At 40.1% G+C, this 16,023-nt stretch overlaps 1 pseudogene; it reads left to right on the top strand.

Annotated features, from left to right (window-relative positions):
* The first annotated feature begins 7,332 nt into the window (after positions 1–7,332).
* On the top strand, positions 7,333–7,946 carry LOC150021762 (large ribosomal subunit protein eL15 pseudogene; annotated as a pseudogene).
* The last annotated feature ends 8,077 nt before the right edge of the window (positions 7,947–16,023 follow it).

Genomic DNA, 16,023 nt, shown 5'->3' with positions numbered 1-16,023 from the left:
TGCTGCTGCTGCTGCCACCACCATACTGCATCCTCTCCACCCCAGCTCTGCCCCTCCTACTTGTCTGGATGAGTATTTGTTCTTTATGTCTTTGTTGGACTTCCATGCAGCTCAGTTTTCTGGAATTGTCTGTAGTTTTGAGGTAGTTGTATTCCTTCTTAGTTGTGGAGGGAGATTCAGCATGTCTGTCTAGGCCTCCATCTTGACCAGAAGTCTCAAATTTTTATATATTACAAAAAGGAGGGAGAAAAGGAAAAACCATGAAGATTCTAGAAGAAATTATGGATAAATTTATAACCATGGGGGAAAAGACCTTAGTAGGATAACCATAAGCCTAACGAGTAAAGGTTAATAATGTTGAAAATATTCAACGACTGATTCCTGAATGTAACAAAATATAATAAATGAAGTCAAAGGACAAATGACAAACTGGAAAAAGTGTATTTACAACACATGTGCCAGACAATGAGCTACATTTCATTGACTAGCAAAGAGCTCAAATCAATAATATGGATTGTGACACCAATTAGAATTCTGCTCACCAATTACAATGTGTGTGGGTTTTTCCCACACCACCAAGGAATTCTGTGACACCAGCTGGGTGTCCTACAACTCAACCCAATTCTGATATTATCTACAAAGATAAAGCATCAGATCCCACTGATTAGGAGTTCCGTACTGTCCCTGGCTGGTTTGGCTCAGTGGATTGAGCGTCAGCCTGCGAGCTAAGTGTCGCTGGTTCGATCTTCCAGTCAGGGCACATCAGAGAAGGAAAACTCTGACTCCAAAAAACCTCCGCTGCCTTGTGGCATACCTCTTCAGGGGAAAGGCTAAGGGAGTAAACCCCGACAGAAAATCCGGAGCCGGAGTCCCTAAGGCGGTTTGACGTTGTAGTCAACACCGGCAACTCCTGCGGCGCACCTGAAGCCAAGCTGTATTGACTCCGTCTTTCCCTTGGACCCTTCAGCTGCGAAGAGAGGGGGGGTCTGCTGCATGGGCAACAGCAGACCCTCCATATCACCCCGCCCAGGCTCTGTAGCTTCAGCTTCACTGGAGAGGACACTCCAGCGTTATCGCAAGATGTCGATTCAACACGGGAGGAGACAGATACCGTGTCACTCCGGAGTCGGACTGCACAGCCATTCTCGGCGGTGCAGATAGACTCTTAAGAAGCTACACCATCGTCTCTCAAGACGGACGGCTGCCGACGACGACGACCACAACACTGCCCTTACTTCAGATGCCAGTCAGAAGTCCACATTGATGTCTTGTTTCTGACAGACTGTCTATAAATCAGAGGTTCCCTGGACCCCTTCTTTGGTTTTATTAATTTGCTAGAATGGCTCATAGGCCTCAGGAAACCAGCTTACTTACTAGAGTACCAGTTTATTATGAAAGTATATATTTCAGGAACAGCCAGATGAAAGAGAATCATCAGGGAAAGGGCATGGACTTCCAAAGACTTTGCCAGGTACACTAATCTCCACATGTTCCCCAACCCAGAAGCTCTCTGAATCCCTCCTTTTTTTTATGAAGCCTTCATTACATAAAATCATTGTCCATTGGTGACTGAACTCAATATCTAGTCCCCTCCACTCCCTGGAGGTTAGGGGTAGGGAACTGAAAGTCCCAACCTTCTAATCACATGGTTGGCTGCCTGGCAACCAATCCCCATTCTTAGGTGCACTCTAAAAGGCTCCTCATTAACATAGCAAAAGATAATTTAATGGCTCTCATTACTTAGGAAATTCCAAGGATTTAGGAACCCTGTGTCAGGAATGAAGTGAAGAACAAATGTATGTTTCATATTATACATAACAAACAGGAAATGTGCAACCAACCCAGCAGTACAATAGGCAGTGGGTATGAACAGGCAAATCACAAAGATACTCAACCTCATTCAAAATTAAAAGAAATGTCATTAAAAGGGGATCTGCCTTTTGACTCAGAGATTCCACTTCTGGGAATATATACTAAGAATAAAAAAAAAAAAAACAGTTAGAAAGGATATATATGCACCCATATATTCAGCAGCATTACTTACAATAGCCAAGATCTGGAAAAAGCCGAAGTGCCCATCAGTAGATGAGTGGATAAAAAAGCTGTAGTATGTTTACATAATGGAATACTACATGGCTATAAAAAAGAAGGAACTCATACCTTTAGCAAACAGCATGAATGGACTGGAGATTATTATGCTAATTGAAAAAAGCCAGTCAGTGAAAGACAAATACCATATGATTTCACCTATATGTGGAATCTAATGGGCAAAATAAACTGATTAAAAAATAGAAACAGAGGCATGGATTCATGAAACAGACTGGTAGCTGTCAGAGGGAGTGGGGGGGGGGGGACTGGATGAAAGAAGATGAAGGGATTAGCCAAAGAACATATATCCATAACCCATAGACATGGACGACAGTGTGGTGGTGACCTGAGGGGAGGGGAAGCAAGGGATGGCTTGAGGTTGGCAAAGGAGGAGAGTGAAATGGGGATGTCTTTAATAGTATAAACAATAAAAATAAAAGAAATGCCTATTAAAGCAACACTGAGTCCTAGGTATATACCCAAGAGAAATGAAGTCATCAATGCACACAAAAATTTGTACACAAATATTTATAGCAACATTATTTACAACAGCCAAATGTTCATCATCTGATGAATGGATAAACAAAATGTATTCTATACATGCAATGGAATATTATTCTGCATTAAAAAGGAATGAAGTACTTACGCATGCTACTACATCGATGGAACCTTGAAAACATTGTGCTAAGTGAAGTAAGCCAGACACAAAAGACCACATATGATTTCATTTACATAAAATGTCCAGGATAGGAAATATATACATGCAGAAAGTGAGTTAATAGTTGCCAGGAGGTGGGGGGTTACTTTTGGTCAAGATAGCAGAGTAGATAAACTCTGATGTCACCTCCTCCCATGAACACATCAAAATTACAACTAAATTATAGAATGACTATCATTGATACCACCTGAAGACTAGCTTAACAGAATTTCTATAACTAAAGATATAAAGAAGAGGCCATGTCCAGACTGGTAGGAAGGGCAGAGGTGCAGAATGGACAGTTCCCGTAACCATGGTGTGATGATTAAGAAATGGGAGGAATATCTTGGCTGCAAAGTACCCCTGAGAAGTAAAATGACCCAGCCACGTACAGGCCTCACCAACTTGGGGCTCAAGTGCAAGGAAGAGAAGTTCTCATAACGTCTGGCTGTGAAAAGCAACAGTGATTTCATCTGAGTGAGGTGGAGGGCTCTGGAAGACCTAGGCACTTCAGGCCTTAGGGGGCCCATGCACACACTCACTCACAAACCCGCTTGCTTGGAGCTCCACTGTGGGGGCAGTAGCTCAAAAAGAGCCAGTGACATATAGGTAGGACCTGAATTGAATAGATTCAGGGTGAGGGCTGGAGGGGCAGGAGGCAAGGCAGCTCTCTCTGGGTGATGCCCTTGTTCCTTTGTTGAATGTGCCACCCACCCAGCTGGACTCAAGCCGGTGAAGGCCAAATCCGTGCCCTCCATTCACCTGGCTAACAAAATTAGCCCTGTCCTGGTGATTCCCTGAGACCCTGCCCACCCAACTCACTTGCCAGATTTGAGCCTCCTCCAGGGGCTCCTCCACAGGAGCAGCCTGCCTTGGCTCATGATGCAGACTGACTCAAAGGACTGCAAAGAGGGACATCTGTCCTAGGCTTGTGATTCAGACTCTCTCAAAGGTCCAAAAACCTCACACAAGCAATGGCCAGCTTCAGCATGCATTGTTGATACTGTGCAGCAATGCTAAGCCCAGTACAAGTAGCAACCAATCTCAACTTGAATTGTAACTCCCCTCAGGTGTCACCAAACCTGACACAAGTAACAGCCAATCTTGGCCTATAATGTAACTCCAAGGGGTCACAAACCAAACACAAGTGGCAGCCAGCCTCACTTCACAGTGTAGACTCTCTCGAACACCGATAAGCCCCAAACAAGTGGTAACCAGCCACAGCTCAGTCTGTAGCTTCTGCAAAGCACTACAAGCCTGACCCAAGTAGCAGCTGAAGTTGGCCTGTACAAGATCCACTCTCAAGAGGTTTCAGACCCAATACATCTAGTGGCTGGCTTCTGAGCACAACAGAGCCCAACCCAACCACATTTATAACTAACACACCTAAAAGGTGGAGTAGGCTGATGCCAGAGCCCCAGGAAAGCAACTCCTGCTCTGTGGAACTAGACCTTGCATAACAGATTGAGGGTCAGCCTGAGTGTCAACCCCACCCACTGATGTGCCAGCAGCAATTGAGGCCCAACTACAACAGTAGGTAACACAAATCACCCAGAAGACACCCCTGGAGTACTACTCAGGTGACCAGGAATACTGTGCCACTGAACATTACAGCACATAAGACCACTCTTTCAATACCAAAAGACAGAGAAGTTCTACCTAATACATAGAAACAAACACAGGGAATCTGCCAAAATGAGGAGACAAAGAAACACGTTCTAAATGAAAGAGCAGAACAAAACTCCAGAAAAATAACTAAACAAAATGGAGACAAGCAACTATCAGATAGAGTTCAAAGTGCTGGTTATAAAGATGCTCAATGATCTTAGTGGAAGTATAGATGAACTCAGCGATAACTTCAACAAAAAGAAAACAAAATCAAGCTAGAGAACATTTAAAAAGAACCAATCAGAACAAAAGAATACAATAACTGAAATGAAAAATATTTGAGAGGGAATCAACAGCAGACTAGACAAAGCAGAGTGAGCATCAAATTAGTGACATGGGAAAAAAGCAGCAGAAAAACACCCAATCAGAACAGTAAAAAGATAAAAGAATTTTTATAAAATGAGGCTAGTGTAAGGGATCTCTGAGACAGCATCAAGCTTACCAACATTCACATTATAGGGTTACCAGAAGGAGAAGAGAGAGAGAAAGATTGAGACTATACTTGAAGAAATAATGACTGAAAATTTCTTTAACCTGGCAAAGCAAATAGACATACAAGTCCAGGAAGCACGGAGTCTCAAAGAAAGTGAACCCAACGAGGCTCACACCAAGACACATCATAATTAAAATGGTAAAGATTAAAGGCAAAGAGAGTGTCTTAAAAGTAGCAAGAGAAAAGTAGCATCACAAAGTGGTGAAACCAGTCACCCAGCACTAATGAATACCTAAGGCTCTGCCCCTTACAATGTAACAGGTATAGGAGCTCTATCTAATACACAGAAGCAAACACAGGGAGGCTGTCAAATTGAGGAGACAAAGAAGTATGGCCCAAATGAAAGAATGGATCAAAACTCCAGAAAAAGAACTAAGCAAAAAGGAGATAGCCTATCCATAAGATGCAGAGTTCAAAACACTGGTGATAAGGATGCTCAAAGAAATAATTGAGTATGGCCAAAAAAATAAAGAAAGAAGCAAAGGTTATAGAAAGTGAAATAAAGAAAAATATACAAGGATCCAACAGGGATGGGAAGGAAACCAAAATTTAAATCAACTGTTTGGAACATAAGGAAGAAATAAACAGTTAACCAGAATGAAGAAACAAGAACTCAAAAAAATGAGGAGAGACTAAGAGGACTCTGGCACATCTCCAAAAGTGCCAACATAAAAAACATAGGGATGCCAGAAGGAAAAGAGGAAATGCAAGAAATTGAAAACTTATTTGAAAAAATAATGAAAGAAAACTTCCCTAATTTGGGAAAGGAATAGACATACAAGTCCAGAAAGCACAGAGAGTCCCAAACAAGTTGGACCCAAAGAGGACCACACAAAGACACATCATATAAAATGCAAAAGGTTGAAGATAGAGAATATTAAAAGCAGCAAGAGAAAAGCAGAGAGTTACCTACAAAGGAGTTCCTGTAAGACTGTCAGCTGATTTCTCAAAAGAAACTGCAGGAAAGAAGGGGCTGGCAAGAAGTATTCAATGTGATGAAAAGCAAGGACCTACAACCAAGATTACTGTATCCAGCAAAACTATCATTTAGAATGGAAGGGCAGATAAAGTGCTTCCCAGACAAGGTAAAGCTAAAGGAATTCATCATCACCAAGCCCTTACTGTGTGAAATGTTAAAGGGACTTATTTAAGAAAAAGAAGATCAGCCCTGGCTGGTATAGCTCAGTGGATTGAGTGCCAGCCTGCAAACCCAAAGGTTGCCAATTCAATTCCCAGCCAGGGCACATGCCTGTGTTTCAGGCTAGGTCCCCAGTTGGGAGCATGTGAGAGGCAACCAATCTATGTTTCCTTTGCACATCAATGTTTCTCTACCTCTCTTTCTCCTTTCCTTCCCTTCTCTCCAAAAATAAAGAAATAAAATATTTTTTTTGAAGATCAAAACTATCAACATTAAAATGACAACAAACTTAGAACTATCAACAACTGAATCTAAAAAAAACAAAATAAGCAAACAACTAGAACAGTATCTGAATCATAGATAGAGATCATACAAAGGGTTATCAGTGGGGTAGGGGAAGGGGGAGAATGGGGGAAAAGGTATAGGGACTAAGAAGCATAATTGGTGGGTACGAAATAGACAGGGGAATGTTAAGAATAGTGGAGTAAATGGAGAAGCCAAAAAACTTGTATGCCTGACCCATGGTATGAACTAAGGGTGGGGGTGGGGTGGCTATTGTGGAGGGAAGAAGGGTACAGGCCAGAGGGTGACAAAGGGAAAAACTGGGGCAATTGTAACAGCATAATCAATAAAAATACCTAAAATATAGACAACTATAAACATAGATTGGCATATACAGAGCACATAGCAGCACAAATAAAGAATTTATCACAAATATACAGGAAAGAAAAATAAAGAAATACAAACATAGTGCTATAGAAAGTCATAAGTATACAAGATAAGAGAGTAAGAAAATAAAAAAGGAAAAGAGAACTACAAAAGCAATCAGAAAACAATAAAATGGCAATAACTAAATACCTATCAATAATTACTTAAATGTAAATGAACTAAATGCTCCAAAAGACATAGGTTGGCTCAATGGATAAAAATACCCTAAGACTTCTACATATGCAGCCTATAAGAGACCAAATTCACATTAAAAGACACACACACACACACACACACACACACACACACACCACACGGAAAGTAAAAAGACGGAAAAAGACATATCATGAAAATGGAAATGAAAAAAAGTGGGATAGAAAGGATTGTGGGAGAAAGGCTCTTCTTTTCCGTCTGGCCACAGCCATCAGGTAAGCTGTGTCAGAGATACTCACTATTCCCTCTGCCGCTCATCTCCCTTCACCTGAGCAATCCAGAGCCTCAGAGCTTTGCCTGTCTGCAGCGCGGCGCAAGTAAGCCAAGATGGGTGTTTACAAGTACATCCAGGAGATGTGGAGGAAGAAGCAGTCCAATGTGACGCGCTTCCTTCTCCGGGTGCGCTGCTGGCAGTACTGCCAGCTCTCTGCGCTCCACAGGGCCTCCAGCCCCACCAGGCCCAATAAAGCGCGCAGGCTGGGATACAAGGCCAAGCAAGGTTATGTCACATATTGGATTCGTGTGCGCCGTGGTGGCCACAAATGCCCTGTTCCCAAGGGTGCCACCTATGGCAAGCCTGTCCATCATAGTGTCAACCAGCTAAAGTTCACCTGAATCCTTAAGTCCGTTGCCGAGGAGCGAGCTGGGCACCACTGTGGGGCTCTGAGAGTCCTGAATTCTTACTGGGTTGGTGAAGATTCTGCATACAAATTCTTTGAGGTTATCCTCATTGATCCATTCCATAAGGCTATCAGAAGGAATGCTGACACCCAGTGGATCACCAAACCAGTCCACAAGCACGGGGAGATGCAAGGGCTGACATCTGCCAGCCGCAAGAGTGTGGCCTTGGGAAGGGCCACAAGTTTCACCACACAATCGGTGGGTCTCGCCCCGCAGCTTGGAGAAGACACAATACTCTCCTCCTCCACCATTACCGCTAATTTAAGGAATATTTGTAAAATTCTTACCTAATAAACAATTTAGGACAGTCGTGTTTGCTTAAAATTATTCTTTAATCTGTTAAAACTAGTTGTCTGCAGATTGTTTCCTGAATGCATTGTCGAATTATGAAAGTTAAAGTGCAATAATGTTCGAAGACTATAAGTGATGGTGTATCTCATTTCTCCTAAGATAAACACTTGCTTTTGCTTTATCAGCTATTTTCAACCTTTTCCATCTCATGGTACTCATAAACTAATTACTAAAATTCTGTGACGCAACAAAATGTATTAGTTTTTTGCTGATCTGACCAAAAATATAGGTGTCATTTTGATTCATTCAAACCAGATGGCCATTGTGTTGGCTGTTGTCATTTTTATATTTGACAGTCTTAAGGGGAAAGGTCAGTGGCCTGGCTAAATAGTTGGATATTGCATGTTTTAAAAATTGCAACACACCAGTATGCCATGGCACACCAGTTGAAAATCGCTGCTTTTTCTTGTTAGGGAGTTTTCTATGTCAGTGTTTATAATGCCGTTTGGTGTGATAGGTGTAAAATAAATTCTGTGAAAAAGGAGTACAGAAAAAAGAAAAGAAAAGAAAAAAGTGGGATAGCAATGCCTATGTTAGACAAAATATATTTTAAAATAAGGGCTGTAACAAGAGACAAATAAGGGCATTTCATAATGATAAAGGGTCATCCACTAAGAGTATATAACTCTTGAAAACATCTATACACTTAATGTATAAGGATGTAAATATATACAGCAAGTAACACCCATTGACATCAATGGATTGATCAGACAGAACATCAACAAGGAAGCAGTGGCCTTAAATGACACATTAGACCAGATTGATTTAACTGATACTTTTAGGACATTTCACATTAAAGCAGCAGAATATACAATATATTCTTTTCAAATGCACAAGGAACATTACCCAAGATAGACCACATTAGGTCATAAAAACAAGTCTCAATGAATTTAAAAAGACAAATCATATTAAGTACCTTCTCCTATTAAAATGGTATAAAATTATAAATCAACTATAAGAAGAAAAATTAAAAAATGCACAAACATGGAGGCTAAATAACATGCTACTAAATAATGAATGGGTTAAAACAGGATCAAGGAACAAGATACCTTGAGACAAGTGAAAATGAAAGAAAAAAAACTGCCTCAAGAAAAAAGAAAAATCTCAAATAAACAATCTGAAATTACACCTAGAAGAACTAGAAAGAGAACAAAAACATCTGTTAGTCAATAGAGGAAGGAAATAATAAAGATCAGAGTGCAAACAAACAAGACAGGGAATAAAAACAATACATAAGATCAATGTAACCAAGAGCTGGTTCTTTGCAAAGAAAAACAAAATTGATAAACCTTTAACCAGACTCACCAAGAAATAGAGTGGGGACGCAAATAAATAAAATCAGAAATGAAAGAGGAGAAGTGACAACCAGCACTACAGAAATACAAAGGATTATAAGAAAATACTTTGGAAAGGTATATGCCAAATAACTGAACAATCTAGAAGAAATGGATAAATTCCTAGAAACATACAATCTTCCAAAACTGAATCAGGAAGAACCAGAAAAATCTGAACAGACTAGTAACTATTAATGAAATAAAATCAGTAATAAAAATAAATAAATAAAAAACTCCCAACAAACAAAAGTCCTGAACCAGTTGCTTTACAGGTGAATTTTTACTAAATTCAAAGAAGAATTAACACCTATTCTTCTCAAACTATTCCAATACAAAAAGAGAATGGAAGATTTCCTAAATCATTTTTCAAGGCCAGCATTACTCCGATACCAAAATGAGAAAAAGACACTACAAAAAAACCCTATAGGCCAATATTCCTGATGTACATAGATGCAATAGTCCTGGCTGGTTTGGCTCAGTGGATTGAGCGTCGGCCTGCGAGCTAAGTGTCGCTGGTTCGATCTTCCAGTCAGGGCACATTAGAGAAGGAAATCTCTGACTCCAAAAAACCTCCGCTGCCTTGCGGCATACCTGTCAGGGGAAAGGCTAAGGGAGTAAACCCCGACAGAAAATCCGGAGCCAGAGTCCCTAAGGCGGTCTGACGTTGTAGTCAACACCGGCAACTCCTGCGGCACACCTGAAACCAAGCTGTATTGACTCCGTCTTTCCCTTGGACCCTTCAGCTGCGAAGAGAGGGGGAGTCTGCTGCATGGGCAACAGCAGACCCTCCATATCACCCTGCCCAGGCTCTGTAGCTTCAGCTTCACTGGAGAGGACACTCCAGCGTCATCACAAGATGTCGATTCAACACGGGAGGAGACAGATACCGTGTCACTCCCGAGTCGGACTGCACAACCATTCTCGGCGGTGCAGATAGACTCTTAAGAAGCTACACCATCATCTCTCGAGACGGACGGCTGCCGATGACATAGATGCAAATATCCTTAAGAAAATACCAGCAAACCAAATTCAGCAATACATTAAAAAAATCATACAACATGATCAAGTGGGATTTATTCATGGGATGCAAGATTGGTTTAACATCAGCAAATTAACTAAAGTGATACTCCACATAAACAAAATAAAGAATAAAAATCATATGATCATATCAATAGATGCAGAAAAAGCATATGACAAAATTCAACATCCATTTATCATAAAAACTCTCAGCAAAGTGGGGATAGACGGGGCATACCTCAACATAATAAAGGTCATATACCTTGTATGACAAGTTCACAGCTAACATCATACTGAATGGTGAAAAGATAAAAGTGTTTTCCTTAAGATCAGGAACAAGACAAGGATGTCCACTTTCACCACTCTTATTCAACATAGCACTGGAAGTCCTAGCTATGGCAATCAGACAGAAAAAGAAATAAAAGTCATCCAAATTGGAAAGGAAGAAGTAAAACTGACATTATTTGTAGATGACATGATACTATACAGAGAGAACTGCAGAGATTCCACCAAAATCTATTAAACTAATAAATGAATTCAGTAAAGTAGTAAGAGAAAAAATTAATGTTCAGAAATCAGTTGCATTTTTGTACAACAATGACAAACTATCAGAAAGAGAAATTAAGAAAATAATCCCATTTACAATTGCATAAAAAGAACTAAATACATACCTAAGAATAAATTTAACCAAGGAGTAAAAAGACCTATACTCAGAAAATTATAAGACACTGAAGAAAGAAATTGAAAAAAAACACACAAATAAATGGAAGGATAATCATGTTCATGGATAGAAAGAAGTAACAAAGTAACATTGTTGCCCTGATTGAGTGGCTCAGTTGGCTGTGGGTTTGATCCCTGGTCAGGGTACATACCTAGGTTTCAGGTTTGATTCCTGATCAGGGTGTGTACAGGTAAAATGTCCATAAAGTGCCCAAAACCACCTACAGATTCAATGCAATGCCTATCAAAATACCAATGGCATTTTTCACAGAACTAGAACAAATAATCCAAAAATTTATATGGAACTACAAAAGACTTTGACTAACTAAAGCAATCCTGACAAAGAATTTAAATTGGTGGCATCGCACTACCTGATACCAAACTATACTACAAGGCCATAGTAATCAAAATAGTATGGTACTGGCATAAAAACAGACACTTAGATCAACAGAACAGAACAGAGAGCTCTGAAATAGACTCATGTCTATATGGTCAATTATTCTATAACAAAGGAGGCAAGAATATACAATAAGGTAAAGACAGTCTTTTCAATAAATGGTATTGGAGAACCTGGACAAATACGTAACCAAAAATGAATTTAGAGCTCTATTTTTCACCATATACAAAAATAAGTTCAAAATGGATTACAGACCTAAAACCATAAAACTTATAGTAGAAAAAATAGGCAATAAACTCTTTAAAATTGATCTTAGCAATATTTTTTCTTGGATGTATTCTCTCTGGCAGACAACAAAAGTAAAAATAAACAACTGGGACTACATCAAACTAAAAACCTTTTGTACTGAAAAGAAAACCATCCAGAAAACAAAAAGAGAACCTACTGAATGGGGGAAGATATTTGCAAATGATATATCCAGTAAGGAATTAATATCCAAAAAATATAAAAAATTTATACAACTCAACATAAAAAAAGAAAAAAACCAAACAGTGCAATTAAAAAACAGGCAGAGGTTCCTGGATGTTGTGGCTCAGTGGATTGAGCACCAACCTGTGGACCAAAAGGTTGCCAGTTCAATTCCCAGTCAGGGCATATACCTGGGTTGCGAGCCAGGTCCCCAGTTGGGGGTGTGCAAGGGGCAGCCGATTAATCAATGTATTGCTCACACATAGGTGTTTCCCTCCCTCTCTTACTCCCTTTCTAAAAACAAATAAATAAAATATTTAAAAAATAAACAGGCAGAGGACCTGAATAGACATTTCTCCAAAGAGGACATACACATGGCCAATAGGCACATGAAAATATGCCCACCATCACTAATCATCGGGAATATACAAATTAAAACCATGATGAGCTGTCACTTCACAGCTGTCAGAATGGCCATCATCCGTAAATTAACACACAACAAGTGTTGAATAGGATGTGGAGAACAGAGAATCCTAATGCACTGTTTGTGGAAATGCAAACTGGTGTAGCCACTGAGGAAAACAGTATGGAGTTTCCTCAGAAAACTAAAAATAGATCCACCCATTCCACTTCTGGGTATTTATCCAAAGAAATCCAAAATGTTACTGCAAAAAGATAGCCAAGCTATGGAAGCAACCTGTGTCCAATGATAGAGAATGGATAAAGAATTGGTACATATAAACAATGGAATGTTATTCAATCACAAAAAAGAATGAAGTCTTGCCATTTGAAACAACATGGATGGGCCTAGAGGGTATTATGCTAAGTGAAATAGAGAAAGACAAATATCATATGATTTGACTTATATGTGGAATCTAAAAAACAAAATAAATGAAAAAACAAAACAGAAACAGACTCATAGATACAGAGAACAGACTGATGGTTGTCAGATGGGAAGGGTGTTGAAGGGATGGGTGAAAATGGTGAATGGAATTAAGAAGTACAAATTGCCATGGTGATAGCTGCACAATTCTAAATATATTAAAAACTATTGACTTGCCTACTTCAAATGAGTGATTAATAACATGTAAATTATATTTCAATAAAGCTATTAAAAAAACACTGAGATATAACTTTTGAAACCTCAGATTGGCAAAATTAATAAGAGTGTAGGGAGACAGTCTCTCTCATATATTGCTGAGAAAAGTGTAAATTAGTGCCACCATTTTTGAAGAGCATTTTAGCAATTTACTAGAATTTAAAAAGCACATACCCTTAGATCTGTGCTTCTATTTCTGAGTTTATGGCAGTGGTTTTTAACTTTTTTCACCTCATGGCACACATAAACTAATTACTAAAATTCTGCAGCAGCCCTGGCTGATGTGGCTCAGTGGACTGAGTGCAGTACTGTGAAGAAAGGTCACTGGTTTGATTCCTGGTCAGGGCACATGCCTGGGTTGCGAGTAATGTTTTTCTCCCTCTATTTCTCCTTTCCTTCTCCTCTTTCTAAAAATAAATAAATAAATAATTAAAAAATAAAATAAAATTCTGCAGCACACCAAAAAATCTATTTTTTGTCAGAGTGACAAAAAAATAGGTATAATTTTGATTCATTCACACAGGACAGCTGTTGTTACATTGGTTGTTGTCATTTTTTTATTTGACATTCTTTGGGAAAAGAGTCAGTGCTCTTGATTAAATAATTCAGTATTGCATGTTTTTAACATTCTTGTGGCAACTGGTGTACACAGTGGTTGAAAATTGCTGGTCTATGGAAATAATCAATAGTGCACTAAATTGCTTACTGGAGCATTATAAGAACAAATAATCTGGACATAGCTCTGGCCAGTTTGGCTCAGTTGGTTATAGTGTCATCCTGCAACCGAAAGTTTCTGGGTTTGAGTCCCAGTGAGGCACATAACCTAGACTGTGGGTTTGATCCTCAGTTTAGGTGCATTTGGAGGCAACCAATTGATGCTTCTCTCTCGCATCGATGTTTCCCTCTCTCCCTTCCTCTCTCTATAGAAACAATGAAAAAACGTCCTTGGGTGAGGGTTTTTAAAAATTTAAGTAAATAATAGTTTTTTAAAAAGAAGCTGGACATAAATACATATTGACAGAATGCAATCATGCAGTGGAATAAAACACAGCCATTAAAAAGAAGGTGGTAGATAAGATTCTGTTAATGTGGAAAGATCTGTGGAGGTGCATTTTAGGTGGGAAAATTTGAAGGTACAAAATAATGGGCAGAGTGTAATTCTCTTTTTATCATTAAAAATTCTGGTTTATCAAAGTGTTCTGGAATGAAATGCAAAGAGAGGTCCTCAGCAGTGAAAGGGACTGCCAAAGAAGAGAAGGTTTTAGTTATTTTTTTTTATCTTTTGGAACTGTTTGAATTTTCTAAATGTGTGAATGCGTTAACTTTCATTTTAAAACACCACCGGGATTATCTGTGCAGTGGCATTATAAACCGTTTTCATTTTCTTTATGCTTTTCTATATTGAAGAAGAAAATCTTTTAAAATCTCCTGGATTCCATAAAAAATGTGATGGTTCTGTGTGTGTGTGTGTGTGTGTGTGTGATCCTATGGTTCCCTAAGAAGACCCACATAGAGCCCATGCCCTCCAGCTTTGGGCCTGGGTTTCTTATCCTCAGGAAAAAGCAGTAGGGTGTGTTGGAGTGTTTGCCAGCTCTAACGGCCAGAGGCTGACATTTCACAGAGTGTTTGCCTGACTGTTTCTCTAGAAGCAGCTCTCACCTCCTCCCCACTCTTCCTTGTCCTACTAATCTGGTGTAAAGCCAGATCACATTGGGCAGGCTGGGAAGTGGGGAGTAGGGTAGTTGGGGTGGGGAGTGGGGTTTGAAGGTCTGGGTGAAGACACAGAAGCAGGGTCCACTCCTCGGAAATAGCAAAGTGTACATACAGGGAATTGTCCCTGAGGATATTTTGTGGAGGTGGAAGCAGCTGGCTGAAGCCTACTTTCTAAATGAGGGCTGCAGGGGTCTTGAAGGGCCTGATACCTATTGAGTCTTGGAGCCACATGTGTGTGTGTGTCTGGGAGAAGGTTGGGGCACCTGTGTCTGTGCTTTCACATGTGTTTGTGAACTTACATGTTTGTGAACTCACATGTTTCATACATGTGAAAAGAAGCTTTACTGTTAAGCTCCAGGGACCTCACATATTCCCCTTCCAAGGCTCTGTCTTCAACTTGTATTTATAGTTTTAATCTTCTGATTTTGAAAAATACTCACCCTCCCTATTGAATAAACATCAGGCTAGGCTTGCTCCTGACATATTTATATCATGCTGTCATATGTTTATCATGTCCATGTTTGTCTCCCTCCCTCCTTTCACTCCTTCTCTCCCTTCCTTTCCTTTCTTCCTTCAATATTTGTATTTCAGGAACTTCCCCTTCTGGAAAAGAGGTACAATAATGAGGAAGACACACCCTTCCAGAGAGGTTGAGGAATACACAAGAGTATATTGTGGGTCATCTGACCTTCAACCTGGGACAATCAGGAAAACAAATACCAGAAGAATTGAAGGATTGACAGGGGTGGCCAGACCTGGATGGACGTGGTAGAACATGTTGTGGGTGCATGACTGTTGGTGAGTACCTATCTGTGCCTGTACCTGTATTGTACTTGTGTCTATCTGGATGTGATGAAGTGGGTGTGTGCCTGTGGCTATGGGTTGTTTTTGTCTCTCTCCATGGGTGCATCTGAGGGAAAAACCAAGTGTGCTGTTGGCCTCCAGTGGCAGAGGCCAGGCAGTGCCGTGGGCTATTGAGGAATTTCTTAGCTGTAGAATTTCCTCAGTGCCAGTCCTCCGTGGTGTAACAAACTGCCAAGAGTCCAGAGATGGGAGTGATGATTTCATCTAAACCAGGGTGTCCAAACATCCCTGCTGGTCTTAAGAGGCCCTGCCAACCTCTTCTAAGGCTGAGACCAGGGGCTCTAACAGATGAAGCAATTTCTCATCCTTTGGGCACCACCTGGTCACAGCCTGGATCAGCTCTTTGATTTGGAGTATGGTATGAATGGTAGGCA

Source organism: Furipterus horrens, unplaced genomic scaffold (genome assembly GCF_987537825.1).
Source record: "Furipterus horrens unplaced genomic scaffold, mFurHor1.1.pri manual_scaffold_1, whole genome shotgun sequence".
Classification (NCBI taxonomy): domain Eukaryota; kingdom Metazoa; phylum Chordata; class Mammalia; order Chiroptera; family Furipteridae; genus Furipterus; species Furipterus horrens.
This window is presented reverse-complemented; position numbering and strand designations above follow the sequence as displayed.